Source organism: Coregonus clupeaformis, chromosome 4 (genome assembly GCF_020615455.1).
Source record: "Coregonus clupeaformis isolate EN_2021a chromosome 4, ASM2061545v1, whole genome shotgun sequence".
Lineage (NCBI taxonomy): Eukaryota > Metazoa > Chordata > Actinopteri > Salmoniformes > Salmonidae > Coregonus > Coregonus clupeaformis.
The window spans coordinates 4871933-4885979 of record NC_059195.1 but is presented as its reverse complement, the minus strand read 5'-3'; positions in this window follow the sequence as shown (position 1 = coordinate 4885979).

Genomic DNA, 14047 nt, shown 5'->3' with positions numbered 1-14047 from the left:
AATGCATTTCACTCCCCCACTGTGGCTTCGTCTTTTTCCCCACTAATGTCACTAATCATTGGTTCTGGACGACTTTCAGTACCACCTGTATTTTTTTGAAGTCTTTTGCTGTATACAGTGAGGGAAAAATGTATTTGATCCCCTGCTGATTTTGTACGTTTGCCCACTGACAAAGAAATGATCAGTGTATAATTTTAATGGTAGGTTTATTTGAACAGTGAGAGACAGAATAACAACAACAAAATCCAGAAAAACGCATGTCAGAAATGTTATACATTGATTTGCATTTTAATGAGGGAAATAAGTATTTGACCCCCTCTCAATCAGAAAGATTTCTGGCTCTCAGGTGTCTTTTATACAGGTAACGAGCTGAGATTAGGAGCACACTCTTAAAGGGAGTGCTCCTAATCTCAGCTTGTTACCTGTATAAAAGACACCTGTCCACAGAAGCAATCAATCAATCCGATTCCAAACTCTCCACCATGGCCAAGACCAAAGAGCTCTCCAAGGATGTCAGGGACAAGATTGTAGACCTACACAAGGCTGGAATTGGCTACAAGACCATCACCAAGCAGCTTTGTGAGAAGGTGACAACAGTTGGTGCGATTATTCGCAAATGGAAGAAACACAAAAGCCTGTCAATCTCCCTCGGCCTGGGGCTCCATGCAAGATCTCACCTCGTGGAGTTGCAATGATCATGAGAATGGTAAGGAATCAGCCCAGAACTACACGGGAGGATCTTGTCAATGATCTCAAGGCAGCTGGGACCATAGTCACCAAGAAAACAATTGGTAACACACTACGCCGTGAAGGACTGAAATCCTGCAGCGCCCGCAAGGTCCCCCTGCTCAAGTAAGCACATGCACAGGCCCATCTGAAGTTTGCATCTGAATGATTCAGAGGAGAACTGGGTGAAAGTGTTGTGGTCAGATGAGACCAAAATCGAGCTCTTTGGCATCAACTCAACCCGCCGTGTTTGGAGGAGGAGGAATGCTGCCTATGACCCCAAGATCACCATCCCCACCATCAAACATGGAGGTGGAAACATTATGCTTTGGGGGTGTTTTTCTGCTAAGGGGACACGACAACTTCACCGCATCAAAGGGACGATGGACGGGGCCATGTACCGTCAAATCTTGGGTGAGATCCTCCTTCCCTCAGCCAGGGCATTGAAAATGGGTTGTGGATGGGTATTCCAGCATGACAATGACCCAAAACACATGGCCAAGGCAACAAAGGAGTGGGTCAAGAATAAGCACATTAAGGTCCTGGAGTGGTCTAGCCAGTCTCCAGACCTTAATCCCATAGAAAATCTGTGGAGGGAGCTGAAGGTTCGAGTTGCCAAACTTCAGCCTCGAAACCTTAATGACTTGGAGAAGATCTGCAAAGAGGAGTGGAACAAAATCCCTCCTGAGATGTGTGCAAACCTGGCGGCCAACTCAAGAAACGTCTGACCTCTGTGATTGCCAACAAGGGTTTGTCCACCAAGTACTAAGACATGTCTTGCAGAGGGGTCAAATACTTATTTCCCTCATTAAAATGCAAATCAATTTATAACATTTTTGACATGCGTTTCTCTGGATTTTTTTGTTGTTATTCTGTCCCTCACTGTTCAAATAAACCTACCATTAAAAGTATAGACTGATCATGTCATTGTCAGTGGGCAAACGTACAAAATCAGCAGGGGATCAAATACTTTTTTCCCTCACTGTATTTCAAGTGTTTGCATGAGGAATTTAGCTGCAGAAAAGCCCAAAGAATGTGTTCCACCAACTGCTAGGTTACAGTCTGGATCCAATGGCCCACTGATAATGGATGTTCATAGTAATGCCTTGCATCCAGCCAGCTGTTGGCATCCCATTCAAAACTGTGATTTATCCGTTTTGTTGTGATGGGTAAACAGTACAAATCAGGGTCAATAGTGGTAGACAAAGTTAGCGAGACCCAGCCCTCACCACATATGAAGCAAGGGTGGCCCCCAAATAAAAACATAAAATGCCTTTTCTAAACAAAACCCTCTCTTTAGTCTTAGTCGCCGAGAGCGCCAACTCAAACAATGTTATGGCACCAGCGGCCATATGAACCTGAAGCATCATCATGGGGTTATTTTTGAAAGTTACACAGTTTCATCATTCCAGCAAAGGGGATCACACCCACTGGGCACAGACATCAGTTCAGGCTGAAGAAATTCGGCTTGGTCCCTAAGACCCTCAGAAACTTTTACAGATGCACAATTGAGAGCATCCTGTCGGGTTGTATCACCGCCTGGTACGGCAACTGCACCGCCCGCAACTGCAGGGCTGTTGCGGTCTGCCCAACGCTTCACCAGGGGCACACTGCCTGCCCTCCAGTACACCTAAAGCACATTTTACATTTTACGTCATTTTAGCAGACGCTCTTATCCAGAGCGACTTACAGTTAGTGAGTGCATACATTATTTTTATTTAATTTAATAAAAAATAAAAAAATCAAACTGACCCCCCCATGCTCTACCTACTGAGCTACATCCCTGCCGGCCATTCCCTCCCCTACCCTGGACGACGCTGGGCCAATTGTGCGCCGCACCCGATGTCACAGCCTGTTCACCCTGCTATCATCGAGAAGGCGAGGTCAGTACAGGTGCATCAAAGCTGGGACTTAGAGACTGAAAAACAGCTTCTATCTCAAGGCCATCAGACTGTTAAATAGCCATCACCAGCCGGCTACCACCCGGCTACTCAACCCTGCACCTTAGAGGCTGCAGCCCTATATACATAGACATGGAATCACTGGCCACTTTAATAATGGAACACTAGTCACTTTAATCATGTTTATATACTGCTTTACTCATCTCATAGGTACTGTATATACTGTATTCTATTCTACTGTATTTAGTCAATGCCACTCCGACCTTGCTCGACCTAATATTTATATATTTCTTAATTCCATTCTTTTACTTTTAGATTTCTGTATTGTTGTGAATTGTTAGATACTACTGCACTGTTGGAGCTAGGAACACAAGCATTTCGCTACACCCACAATAACTACAATTTGTATGTGACCAAAATTGCTAAAATGTGTATGTGACCAATACAATTTAATTTGATTTGTTTTTTATTTACATTTGGTTGGATTGTCAACTAACGTGAATTCAACATGAAATCAACAAAAAGGTTTACCATACATTGGATTTAGTTTAAATGTTACATAGATTGACGCACGGATGCCTGAGTGACTGGACGGCCTCGTCGACCTATCGGTGCGGGTAGACAATCGGCGTTGAGAGAGGGATGACACAAGGTGCGCTTGTCCAAGATGGAGAAGCAGAGACGTCTCTGCCAGGGACGTTGCCTGTACTGTGGCCAGGCAGGTTACCACTGCGACTCATGCCCGGAGAAGCCGGCAAACGGGAGGGCTCGCTAATATCGGGAGGGGTGCCGAAACCCCAACTCCAGAGGCTTCCAGACTTTTCTCCCCGTCAGGGTTCAGTAGGCCCTGACTGTGCGTCGTGCACATAAACTGGTGGATTCGGGGGCCGTGGGAAACCTGATGGTCGCGGGGCTGGCACAAGGGTGGAGCGTTCCGTTACTCTCCTTCTCCGAGCCGGTTCTGGTCATGGGCCTGGATGGCCTGCCGTTGGGGTTGGGCTTCATCACCCGGCGCACTGTCCCCGTGCGTGTCCGGGTGGCAGGGTGGCTATGGGAGGATATCCAGTTTTTCATTTTGGTCTCTCCGGAGTGTCCCCTCATCTTCGGGCACCCCTGGCAGGTCGCCCACAAACCTGGATAAACTGGTCCATAGGGCGGCTCATCCTGGAGGGAGGATACACCTCTGTCCTGTTCCGGTCTCCACCAACCACTCATCAGCCAAAACCACCGTCCAAGACCACCTACCAGTCCTCACCTCTTCCCCAGGTCCCACTCTCCGAACCGCCTACCGCCCTAGCGGCGGTTGCCACCGGGAGGACGGCGGCTACAGACTCAGGCCCAGACCTGGCAGGCGTTCCCCGGGAGTATTGGGATCTGGGGCAGGTGTTTAGTAAGATGCATGCCAAGGGCCTACCTCCTCACAGGCCATACGACTGCGCTATCGATCTCCTGCCGGGCACCATACCCACACGAGGGCGATTGTCTTCCTTGTACCGGCCGGAGACGCTGGCCATGAGGGAGTATATTGACGAGGCACTCGTCGAGGGTCACATCCGTCCCTCTTCCTCACCCGCGGGCGCGGGCTTCTTCTTCGTGGGGAAAAAGGACGGTGGGCAGTGGCCGTGCATTGATTACCGGGCACGCAATGACATGATGGTTAAGAAACGCTACCCACTCTCCCTGATGATGACGACATTCGAGTCATTCACCAAGCTGGACTTACGAAAGGCCTACAACCTGGTGAGGATTCGGGAGGGGGACTAGTGGAAGACGGCTTTTAACACACCCAGTGGGCATTACGAGTACCAAGTCATGCCGTTCGGTGTTCCAGGCATTGGTCAATGACGTGCTTCGGGACCTCCTCGACTACAGCGTCTTCGTGTATTTGGGTGACATCCTAATATTTTCAAAGGACATGAGTGAACACCAACAGCACGTTCAGCAGGTCCTCCAACGCCTTCCACCAGCAACATGCACTTCTCCGCCTTGACACAGAGACAGTCTCCTTCCTGGGGTTCATCATCACCCAGAGGGACCTACGGATGGACCCAGCCAAGGTCAGCGCGGTACTGGATTGGCCCAAGCCCTCATCCCTCAAGCAACTACAACGGTTTTTAGGTTTTACTAATTTTTATAGGCGATTTATTCGCAATTTTAGCTCCCTAACCACTCCCATGACAGCTCTCACCTAGACGAGCGTACGCGCCTTCGCCTGGACCCCAGAAGCGGGGAATGCATTTGATGCGCTTAAGAAGGCGCTTTACATCGGCCCCGGTCCTTGAGCATCCTGATCCGTCCCTGCGTTCATTGTGGAGGTGGATGCTTCAGACGTTGCGGTGGGAGCAATCCCGTCCCAGCGGTTCCTCACGGACAGTAAGACTCACCCCTGCGCGTTTTTCTCCTGTCGACTTTCCCCGGTGGAGCGGAATTATGACGTGGGGAACCGTGAGCTGCTAGCAGTCAAGCTCGCCCTGGGGGAGTGGAGGCATTGGCTAGAGGGGGCCGCCCATCCATTCGTCGTATGGACTAACCATAAGAAATTAGCCTACATTCAGGGGGCCAAGAGGCTCAACTTGCACCAGGCCAGGTGGGCGTTGTTCTTTACCATTGTCCCCAACGCCCTGATTGCTGCCCCAGTTTCGTGGGGAATCGATAGGCTGGTCAGAGCAGCGCTACGACGGGAGCCTGATCCGGGCGGAGGTCCATCGGGGAGGATGTATGTACCCAAGGCTGCGCGCTCGCAGCTGCTTCAGTGGGCGTACGCGTCCGACCTCACCAGCCATCCGGGGGGCGCCAGGACGTTGGAGTTCCTGCGTAGAAGGTTCTGGTGGCCATCAGCTGAGGAGAAGACGCGCGCCTTGGTGGCTGCTTTTTGGTATGCGCATGCACGAAGAGCTCATGTCCCACATCTCGCTGGATTTCATTTCCACCCTATCCCATCTGATGGATACACAGTCTTCCTGGTCATTGTGGATCGGTTTTCGAAGGCTAAGTTGGTGGTGCAACACGTTTTCCGGGTCCACGGCCTTCCCCAAGATGTGGTGTCGGATCGGGGTCCTCAGTCCACCTCCAGGTTCTGGAAGGCATTCGCCACCTGCCTCGGCGCCTCAGTCAGCTTGTCTTCCGGCTTCCATCCCCAGTCGAATGGGCAGACGGAGTGCGTTAACCAGGATCTGGAGGGGGTGCTGAGGTGCTACGCCTCCAGCAACCCAGCTATGTGGAGTCAGCGACACCCTTCTCTGCTCATCCACTGGCCTGGAAGCTGTACCCCCGGTTCGTCGGGCCTTTCAGAGTGGTCCGGCGAGTCAACCCAGTGGCCTACCTTCTGCAACTTCCCCCCACCATGCGGGTGCATCCCACGTTCCTTGTGTCCCTCCTCAAGCCAGTCGCCACCTGTTCCCTGGCTCCCCCTCCTCGTCCTGTTTCCCCGCTGCTTCTTGTCGGAGGGCAGCCGGCTTTTACTGTGGAACAGATCCTGGACTGCCAGCGGGTGGGGAGGGATCTACAATTTCTGGTGGACTTGGAGGGTTAGGGGCCGGAGGAGCGATCCTGGGTGCCCAGGAGGGACATTCTGGACCCAGGGCTGATAACAATGTTCTGTCGCCTCCACCCGGAGGCGCCGAGGTGAACGGCTGGGGCACTGTTGGAGGAGGGGGTCACAGTTCCGGAGTGGCCCACTAGGTGTCATCCTCCAACAACTCTAGGCACCTCCTCACTCACAGTATGGACTATCATTATCTTATTTGTGTCACCTGTGTCTACCTGTTCACCTGTGTATTTATGCCCTCACTTCCCTGTGTTCCCTTGCTCTGTTTTCTCTGCTAGTTCTCGATGCCAAACAGTACTAATCAGTGTCTGATCGCGAGACGTATGTACAGGTACTTGAGAAGTGTTCTCCCTGTTTCATTGTTGTTTTCAGTCATAGTTAGTATTTGGTATGTTTGCTGTCAGCCTGTTTTTGGAGACCAATTTGCTTCTCCTTTATTTTTTGTGACAAGTCCGTTATTTTGTATCCTGGTTTTGGTGACCACCAGTAAAGGTCCTTGTTTCACCATCTCTGCCTACTGCCTACTGTTTATCCTGCACCACACCTGGGTCACACCTCACACCAACTCTTACAATCCTCTATATGAAATTTCAGCCAGACCACCCAGCCGGCCTGAACCGCCTGCCGGCCCGAGCCGCCTGCATGCCCGACCCCCACCAGTCTAGTCAATAACTAAACTCTCTCCCCAACACAACTTCCTTCCCATCTTTTTGCTTTTTTATGTCTCAAGGGAAAGGTTTGGAAATCAAAAGTTTAATAAAAACACACATACACCTCCTATATTAACACACAGAAACAGTACATCCTCCATATAATTAATATCATAGGCCTAATAGTACTGTAGAGCTCTTTTTACTTGCACACAATATAGCTGGGTCACCCCGTCCTGCCCCTAGTGGTCTATGGCCCTGCAGCGCCCCAACCCAACACACCCCATTCAGCTTTAGGATCTAAGTGAAACAATCATTATTGGTTTCAGGTGTGTTAGGCCAAGGCCAGAGTGACAACCAACAGTATGGCAGACCCCCAGGGCCAGGACTGAGCAGCCAGCAGCTAGGGATTGCCTCAGCATGTCTACAGACTCTCCCTGTTTTTGTTTGCTAGGAAATGTTGATACTGGAGACTGTTATCAGAAGACACTGTGTAAACTAGCATTTATAGTGGCTAAGAAATGTATTGCCATTAATTGGAAGGTTGTTATCCTACCACAATCTCACAATATATGGCAGAAATGTCAAGTTATGTATCACTAGATTTGATGTGTTTCAAGTTTAAGGGTATACTGTGCAACTTTCATAAGGTCTGGTTTCCTTATATGGAATACTGTACGACAAAAGGAGTCTGTATTGAAAACATGCCAACGTCAGGGGAGATACCTATTAGGTTTTCAGCCGCTATAATCATAACATATGCAAATATGTCCCCTTTTGTGTTTTACACCTCCAGCAGAAGAATGACATTTCTGAGTGCATGATATTCAGTTTAACTGGCATATAGTATGTTCTATGGATGGTCTTAAACTGCAGTAATCTATGTCTGAGATTATATGAACATGACTGGGCATTCTAACATCCAGTATCTGTATCCATTCATCATCATCAATAGCGTCTCCCAGGTCTTCCTCACATTTTTGTTTTACATGTTTTGGGTCATTGGGAAAAGCCACTATCAACCCTTGATACAGTTTGTCAGACTGCCTTAAAAATAGTTTCAATCTTTGCTTGTCCAGTGTTTGCTGCACAGTGAGAATAAAGTGTTGTATCTGCAAAGGTTCACCTCTGCGACGTCACAGACTGGTTTTCCCTAGCTGCCTGACCCTGATGAGACCTCTGTCACCATCTGATCCTGCTCAGATGAGGCATGACAACGAATTACCTTGGTGTACATTTATACATTATATTATCCAAGAATATAATCAATGGTTCAATAATTGAAATGACCATTATTCCCAGATCCCAGACTGTAGCCTACCCATTAACTCAAGATGGAACTTTGTATCCATTCACTGATTGTTATAATATGCTGCAAAATTCACCTGAGCTCCGTAGCCTGGTCTTCCCTGGCTGTCTGACTCTGCTGGGACACCTGTTACCATCTGATCCTACTAAGACATGATGAGCATAGTGTTGTGTACTGACTGTGCACCATGACATTTAAGCCTGTGAAGCTGTTTATACCGTTTCGGTGTGAAAAGTAGGGAATTAGCTACGGAAACTGACAGATCAATAACGTTACTTTGCTATACTGACTAATAAAAACTCACATTACGCTGAAGAAACATCAGAATATATCGGTCTTCCATCGTTTGGCTGCTGGTTTCATTGTTTGATTCAGGTCTAGTGTGATTGAGGCAAAAATAATAGCTGGAGTTAGTGAGCTAGCTAGCAAACGTTAGCAAACTCTTGGCTAGCTCTAGCTAATGGTACAATGGTACATAATCAGATTTACTTCTGTTGAAACGGGACAAAACAAAGGCTACAAAACATTTCCATACACACAACAGCTGTTAGATACTGCTACCTGACAGATAGCTAGAGGCTATCTAGCTAGAGCTGAACTGGCTGTGGTAGCAACTAACTAGCTGCTAGTAGTTCATTCACTTCAGTCAAGAGGGGATGAAACATTGGCTAACGTAACATGTCAGTTACACTACTAGCTCAGCACTGGGAATAAATACATTTCTTTCCTGTTAAACAGAAGTTACCTTGCCAACCAGATCAGTCAACTAAAGAGTAGCCAGTTTCTGCTCTGTTTGCTTTTACAACTCTGAGAAAAAGCACAACACAGACAGCAGCTGCTTCTGTTCATCTCTCCTGTGCTCGTCCTATATGCCAGCCTTTCAGAAGCTTTGCCTTCACACAGCCTGTCCACACGCTCTATGGTGTCCGTGCGGGCCTAAATCCAGCTGGCTGAAAACTGAAAACACAGCCTACCCAACCACTCTGAGGCGTCCACATGGTCCTAAATCACACCGGTGCAGCGTTTTGTATCACAGTGCAATTATAAAACTGGGGTGGTCATGTCCCCATCCCCAGTGAAACCTGCACCCCTGCAAGTTTCCATTAAGTTTGTACTATTGGTTATCAATGACAATGTGGAAGACGTAGATGCTGTTTTACACAGGGTCAATGAAAATCACTCCCACCAAACTTTAGCTAGCTACCGTTACAGACACTGACATAGCTAGCTAGCTAGCTAGCCTAACATCGACAAAAAACATAGAATTTAGAGGACAGCGGCTAGAACCGTTGTCTGTTCACCGGACGCGCTACCTTGTCCTAGACCTGCTGTTTTCGACTCTCTCTCTCCCTCTCTACCGCACCTGCTGTCTCTACCTCTGAATGCTTGCCTATGAAAGGCCAATTGACATTTACTCCTGTTGCACCCTCTACAACCACTGTGATTATTATTTGACCCTGCTGGTCATCTATGAACGTTTTAACATCTTGAAGAACGATCTGGCCTTAATGGCCATGTACTCTTATAATCTCCACCCGGCACCGCCAGAAGAGGACTGGCCACCTCAGAGCCTGGTTCCTCTCTAGGTTTCTTCCTAGGTTCCTGCCTTTCTAGGGAGTTTTTCCTAGTCACCATGCTTCTACATCTGCATTGCTTGCTCGTTGGGGTTTTAGGCTGGGTTTCTGTTTAAGCACTTTGTGACATCTGCTGATGTAAAAAAGGTTTTATAAATCCATTTGATTGATTGATTGATAGATAGATAGATAGATAGATAGATAGATAGATAGATAGATAGATAGATAGATAGATAGATAGATAGATAGATAGATAGATAGATAGATAGATAGATAGATAGATAGATAGATAGATAGATAGATAGATAGATAGATAGATAGATAGATAGATAGATAGATAGATAGATAGATAGATAGATAGAGGTCCACATATTGATGTTCTGAGTACCTCTGTTTTTCTGTTCAACTTAATAATGATTGCACCCACATTCCATGATGGGAAGAATGGAAATATATATTTTTTCATATACAGTTGAAGTCAGAAATTTACAATCACCTTAGCCAAATACATTTAAACTCAGTTTTTCACAATTCCTGACATTGAATCCAAGTAAATATTCCCTGTTTTAGGTCAGTTAGGATCACCACTTTATTTTAAGAATGTGACATGTCAGAATAATAGTAGAGAGAATTATTTATTTCAGCTTTTAGTTCATTCATCACATTCCCAGTGGGTCAGAAGTTTACATACACTCATTTAGTATCTGGTAGCATTGCCTTTAAATTGTTTAACTTGGGTCAAACGTGTCGGGTAGCCTTCCACAAGCTTCCCACAGTAAGTTTGGTGAATTTTGGCCCATTCCTCCTGACAGAGCTGGTGTAACTGAGTCAGGTTTGTAGGCCTCCTTGCTCGCACACGCTTTTTCAGTTCTGCCAACACATTTTCTATAGGACTGAGGTCAGGGCTTTGTGATGGCCACTCCAATACCTTGACTTTGTTGTCCTTAGGCCATTTTGCCACAACTTTGGAAGTATGCTTGAGGTCATTGTCCATTTGGAAGACCCATTCACGACCAAGCTTTAACTTCCTGACTGATGTCTTGAGATGTTGATTCAATATATCCACATAATTTTCCTTCCTCGTGATGCCATCTATTTTGTGAAGTGCTCCAGTCCCTCCTGCAGCAAAGCACCCCCACAGCATGATGCTGCCACCCCAGTGCTTCACGGATGGGATGGTGTTCTTCGGCTTGCAAGTCTTCCCCTTTTTCCTCCAAACATAACGATGGTCATTATGGCCAAACAGTTCTATTTTTGTTTCATCAGACCAGAGGACATTTCTCCAAAAAGTATGATCTTTGTCCCCATGTGCAGTTGCAAACCGTAGTCTGGCTTTTTTGTGGCGGTTTTGGAGTAATGGCTTTTTCCTTGCTGAGCGGCCTTTCAGGTTATGTCGATGTAGGACTCATTTTACTGTGGATATAGATACTTTTGTACCTGTTTCCTCCAGCATCTTCACAAGGTCCTTTGCTGTTGTTCTGGGATTGATTTGCACTTTTTGCACCAAAGTCCCATGGTGTTTATACTTGCATACTATTGTTTGTACAGATGAACGTGGTACCTTCAGGCGTTTGGAAATTGCTCCCAAGGATGAACCAGTTCATCCCAAGGATGAAATTTCATTTCTGAGGTCTTGGCTGATTTATTTAGATTTTCCCATGATGTCAAGCAAAGAGGCACTGAGTTTGAATGTAGGCCTTGAAATACATCCACAGGTACACCTCCAATTGACTCAAATTATGTCAATTAGCCTATCAGAAGCTTCTAAAGCCATGACATCATTTTCTGGAATTTTCCAAGCTGTTTAAAGCCACAGTCAACTTAGTGTATGTAAACTTCTGACCCACTGGAATTGTGATACAGTGAATTATAAGTGAAATAATCTGTCTGTAAACAATTGTTGGAAAAACTACTTATTGTCCTAGCCGACTTGCCAAAACTACAGTTTGTTAACAAGAAATGTGTGGAGTGGTTGAAAAACGAGTTTTAATGACTCCAACCTAAGTGTATGTAAACTTCCGACTTCAACTGTATATAGGCCTAAAGGCTGAGACAATAAGAAAACACAGTGGCAGAATTAAATAAACCACACCTTTATCACAAAACCGGATAGCAACCTCTGTCCGGTTTAGTCCACAAAGCAAATTGCATGTAACAGATAGTTACATGATCTACAGCATGGTCAAGCAAGTTAATGTTTCCGGATTTTTCGGACCAATAAACAACTATTGATTTAGAACCACAGAGAGTTACCGCAAGTCGCAAAGGAAACAGGAGCTGCCTCCACTATTCCAGCATCATTTCAACTTCAACATTTCAACATCATCAACTCACCTCTGCTTAGTCTAATATAGTGACAACTAGAATATACCAAAAACTATTTAGTCCAATCAATGTAAGCTAAATATGATGTTGCTGTCCATGGTTCTGATTTCTCTGTGTGTGTGTGTGTGTGTGTGTGTGTGTGTGTGTGTGTGTGTGTGTGTGTGTGTGTGTGTGTGTGTGTGTGTGTGTGTGTGTGTGCATGCGTGTTCTGCAAGTAAAAAAATATGTTGACTCACCCTACCTGTAGAGAAACGCCAATGCCATCCACCTCTCTTTCATATTGACGAAACGGTCTATCACTCTGTCAGTACACACTTTTGTTTTTTGTTGTCCTAGGCTGTCCTGGCTAAAATGCTTGCTCACTAGCCTAATTTCCATTCATGGGCAACGTTAGCTAGTTAACATTAGCCTTCTACATTTAGCTACATATTCAACTTCCACCCTCTCAGGCCAGGGGCACAACAATGTATGAATTATTGATTGGATCAGAATCGCCGTTATATGAAAAAAAATATATATATATGTATGCACTCACTAACTATAAGTCGCTCTGGATAAGAGCGTCTGCTAAATGACTAAAATGTAAATGTAAATAATCATTGGCCAGTACGGAGAATTAAGTAAAACCACAAGTCCAAATCCCTATATCCATCCGGTTAATTTAGGAAAGGGCCAACTTTAGCTAGCAAGCTAGCCTCCGGGGGACAACAACACAATGACGTGCAACTATTCAAGTTGTTTCTGTCAATGACGTATGCTCTCAATGCGATTTGATAGGAGTGAGGCCAAAATCCAAGCTGGCTTCCCTTGAGACTTTCTTCTTGGAGCGGAAGGACCATTCACAGTTGAGCTCGCTGATTGGAGAAAAAATATATATACTTTTTTTTATCAAGGGAGGCCAAATGCTTGCTGGCTTCCCTTGCATTCCATTCCATTCAATGCTACGGGCGGCAACAATATCATACTCGTTTGGACAAGACAGCATCAGATATATGGCCTACACATAGAGAGACAGAGGGGCGCTGTTTCGCTAGCTCGGATGCTTTCTCCGGTGAGATACATTCAGCCTCTTGCGAATTGAAGGAAAATTATGAAACACAGAGACGAAAGATACATTATTCCCAAAACATTTTTTTTTAGGAAGCCTGGATTCCCTTGACATCCATTAATACACTGCTGTTATGGCTTGATGTTGGATCCTGAGAAGTGCTGGTAAGATGTCGAATACTAGGTCTGGCCTGCTGCTTGTGTTACCTCCGTCCAATGTTTGTAGGACTGAGGTTGAGTCTGTACAGATGAGTGTGTTTGGTGGTCTATTCTCTTCTATCCAGACTAGGGCTAAGATACTGCTGTCAGCAGTCCTACAACCCCTTTATCCTCTCCTTCCCGAATCATCTCCAATAGGTTAAAGTCTACTTTTGGGGGTGTCAAGAGGCAGGGTGGCAGTTGGTCCCACATAGGTCTCCTCCACCCCTAGGTCCTGAACCCATTTTTTGTATCTTCCATCTAAAGACTTCTTTCTTTATGGGGGTTGAGTATTCTCAGCAAGCCTGATTTAAATGCGCCACAGTTTATTCTGTATTTCTTGTGTCACAAAGGGGACATTGTGGCCTCTCATCCATATTGCTCCGTCGTCAGCATACAGTGATGTCTTAATTCCAGGCCTGATAGAGTAAAAAATATCATTAATCATAATGTTAAAAAGGGTTGGACTGAACACACTTCCCTGGGCGGTGCCATTCTCCACCTAATGACTGGTTGATAGAGTTTAACCGATCCTGACCTGTATTGTCTGATCTAGTAAAAAACTTTAAGTCCAGTTATTCAATTTCCCCCTTATCCCTAGTAAATTTTACTTCATTAGAAGTCTTTCTCGCCACAATAAGTCATACGCTTTTTCCATGTCAAAGAATACAGCAATTAGAGTTTCCCTGTTGGTCTGTGCTTTACAGATATCAGTTTCTAGGCACATTATTCCATCTAGAGTGGACCAACCTTTTCGGAATCCACTTTGA